Genomic DNA, 3,777 nt, shown 5'->3' on the forward strand with positions numbered 1-3,777 from the left:
TATATGTGTTTAAAATATAATAATTAATCATTATTGACAATAAATTGGCAGATAATATGTTAGTACTCTATAGTTTTTTTTTTTTTAATAATTGAAAACATGTCTAGGAGATTAAATACAAGTATGTTTTCTTTTTTTTTGGTCAGGAAATACAAGTATGTTGAGCTGGATATTGTTAGTGTGGACAGTGGAGATGTTGGCTTTGGTTGAAAAGTTGTAGCGGGTTGGGTATTTATTTGAAGCTGAGAGTTGGGTTTGAAATGGAATAAATGAGAAAAAAAATGTTTAATGCTAGTGGAGCTTTAAGTTGGTCTGGGCCTAGGTAGGTGGGGTTTAAATGATTTCCCGTCGAAAAAAGTAGGTTTAATAGGTTAGAGTAGTATTGGGATGGGCTTGTCTGCATAGATTAAAAAAAATTAATCATAAAAGTTTAATTCTTCTACCCAAAAGAAAAAAAAAGTTTAATAATTTAATAAATATAGAGTAAAAAATAAAATAATTTTATTAACGTGTGTAATAAAATTAGAATCTTTATTTATATAAAACTAGAATACTTCACTAAATTTAAACACAGAGAAAATGTCATTTTTATAATGTATATTTTTGTCCCATAAAAATTAAATAACATATACTTTAATCGATATATATATATATATATATATATATAATAATTTTAATTTATTTTTAATATTTTAACTTGTCATAAAATTTTAAATTTTAAATTTTTGATATATTTAATGATTAAGGATAAAATATTAAAATTAAATAAAACTTATTAATTTAATAATAAATATATTGTGGAAGTCATAAGCATAAACTCAATTCCCTATATATGGTTCGATGTCAACGATGTAAAATTTATTGCGCCGAATTAGCCAATACCGTCTAGAATGATTACCGACTCTCTTTGCTCATGTATGTCCTCACCAAGGTCGATTTCTTCATTCTCATCGAACCTCATTTTTTCATCTTCTGCAAAGATAGTCTCACTTGTGATCACCTATTCGGCCATATATATGAAAAAGCATCCATCACAACTGCCAATTCTACTAAACAATTGCTAAAATCCACAACTAAGTTAAAAACACAGACCAAAACATCACCTGTACCCGAGGCACTCTTCAAAAATTAGAAGTTAATGCATATCTTCCTTCCATCCCTCCGTCACCCTACAACGAACACGATAGTTCAATTTATTTAAAACAATAAAAAAAGAAACGGTCGCAACAACTACTACATCATACTAGACCCAGAATAATCAATGAAAAATATGGTTTGTTTACTCAACTAAAAGCAAATTCCAGCCATCACACACTACCAGCCTGCTACCCCTTCCCCTTTACCCCGTCCATTCACAACAAAAAAAATAAACATGGAGATAGACACAAAATAGCCCAATCAGATGTGCACATCAGCAATGGTCAAATTAAATAGCGCACAACACCACAACGAGGTCAACAAGCATAACCTACATCATCAACCACAATAGATCTTATCGGAATTTCTTAAACCCTAATGTAACGTACCTCTCTCAGCCTTAATATTTTTCGCTTTGACATAAAGGAATTTTGTTTGGCCAATACCAAAAAAAGTTAGGTTCCAAAACAATTTTGATTACATTGGTCAATATGCTAATATTACCAGATAAGAAAAGTTTTTAATAAATTCATTAGTAAAAGATAAATCTCCCTATATAATGATGAATTCTTTATACTTTTTGTCTAATTATGCAAATAAACTATCATTTGCATTAAAAAAAATTTAGAATGTGGTAAATTATTTACGAAAAGTTAATTTTAAAGTTATATCCATAAAAAATGAAATCTAATTGAGAAAACTATTCAAACTCTAAAAAGATATCTAAAATTTTTAATCTATCCTTCTAACCAATCCAACTAACACTAAATTCTAATCCAAACTCACCTTTAATCTCCAATATTCACCACCACTATCCCATCCCGCCTGTAGTCACCACCACTTGTAGTAAACAAATCCAACAAAGTTGTTACCAAAACGTTGTTGATCGGCCTAACATATAGTCATATTTGCTCTAAACAAATTCACAAATACTAGAACAACATAGAGAATAATGAATAGTAAAAATACTATAATTAAGAAAAATAAGATAAGATGACACAGTCAAATTGTGGAAGATAAGATGACAGTCAAATTGTAGAAGAGAATGCATGTTCATTATACATACACACATACGCACAGAGAGAGAGGGAGGGGGGACACTACAACATTTTAGGTCTATGGCTACAATTTTTTTTGTCACGGTAAAAAACCGTGATCATAGAGGGTCTATGGTCACGATTTTTTACCGTGACAAAAAAAACTATGGTCACGGTTTTTAGAGAAAGGGTGACCATAGAGCACCTATGGTCACGGTTTTTTAAAAAAAGATGGCCTAAAAGGTTTATGGTCACGGTTTTGGGGGGTGGTCTAAAGGGGTCTATGGTCACGGTTTTGGGGGTGACCTAAAGGGGTCTATGGTCACGATTTTTTACAGTGACCAAAAAGGGTCTATTGATAAGTAATTTAAACAGATAAAGGAAAAACAATAGGATAGATAAATGAGGTTTTTCCTACTAGACCTCTAAGAAACCTGTTCTTAGCAACCTAGGTCACTGGAAGGGGCTCCCTACTAGACCTTCAAAGAACCTGTCCTTGACAACCTAGATCAGAGGGATGAAAATTGAATCACTCAATTTTCTCCATGCAACAAGCGAAGCAAATCACTCACCTCACTTAATCACACAATAAAAACGTGCATAAAGCACTAAGAAAATTTTTTTCATCAAAAGTTATGTAAATTGTCTCACCAAAGGTGTTTAGATAAGCACTTATAAAACTAACTAAAAGATAAGATAACTAATTTAAATCAGATTTGATCTTATTGGATTAGATCATATTTGATTTAAATTTTAAAATCCTAAAGATATGATAACTAATTTAAATTAGATTTGATCTTATTAGATTAGATCAGATTTGATTTAAATTTAAAATCCCTAAAAATACTACTAAGCAAATCAGAAGTAATTCAAATCTTCCAACAAACTCTAACAACAAAACAAACTAACATAAATGCCTAAAGATTTGAAAATTAATAATAAATTATGCCACCCATTGAATTTGAAAAGTATTATTGGGCTTCTTGCTGTCCTGACTTAGCCCAATGGGCTTTATGAGTTGTCGCCCTTTCAGCACCACTATTTTTGAGACGGACTCTTGGTCTTCTTGATGTCCAAGACTGGCATAGTACAATTCTTCTAGTATTCAGATCCTTGAATATGACAAGATTACCATTCCGTCCCTTAGCTCTAAGATGACAAAAATGCCCTCCTAACCACGTATCATTCTCTCCCTCTTCAAAAAGATTCATCCTCGAATCTTGCATGAGATGCTCTTCGTCCCTCCAAGGAATCCAAACCCAATCTCCAGGTTTAAATACCATTGTTTGATGGCTCTTCTCTATCCACTGAATTGTAGCTATGTCCCTCATGTGTGCAAGTTCAATCTTTTCAGCTATGGCTTCACCATCTTGTCCAAAGTGTGCAATTTGTCTTTCTTCCTTTTCATCCATATTAATGCCTCCATAATTGACCAGTGAATCTACAACGCCTGGAAAATTTGATATAAAAACATTAGGAATATCTTGGTTAGATGTATGAGAAACTAAGGATTTCGTGGAATTCAATGATACGAATGCACTCTTGTCTAAGCTAGAACTTTCTAGATCTCCCTCACAAGTGTGTTTATTACTTTCAGTTTCTT

The 3,777-nt window shown here is 32.0% G+C and overlaps 1 long non-coding RNA gene across 1 annotated transcript; it reads right to left on the minus strand.

Moving 5' to 3' along the window:
- Positions 1 to 755: 755 nt before the first annotated feature.
- LOC140175494 (uncharacterized) lies at positions 756 to 1,559 on the minus strand. The gene is made up of 2 exons (XR_011866311.1): positions 1,104 to 1,559; positions 756 to 1,000 (listed from the first exon to the last, which is right to left on the minus strand). It is a non-coding gene; the product is annotated as an uncharacterized lncRNA (long non-coding RNA).
- Between the last annotated feature and the right edge of the window lie 2,218 nt (positions 1,560 to 3,777).

The sequence above is a fragment of the Arachis hypogaea genome, chromosome 10, assembly GCF_003086295.3.
Source record: "Arachis hypogaea cultivar Tifrunner chromosome 10, arahy.Tifrunner.gnm2.J5K5, whole genome shotgun sequence".
NCBI lineage: Eukaryota > Viridiplantae > Streptophyta > Magnoliopsida > Fabales > Fabaceae > Arachis > Arachis hypogaea.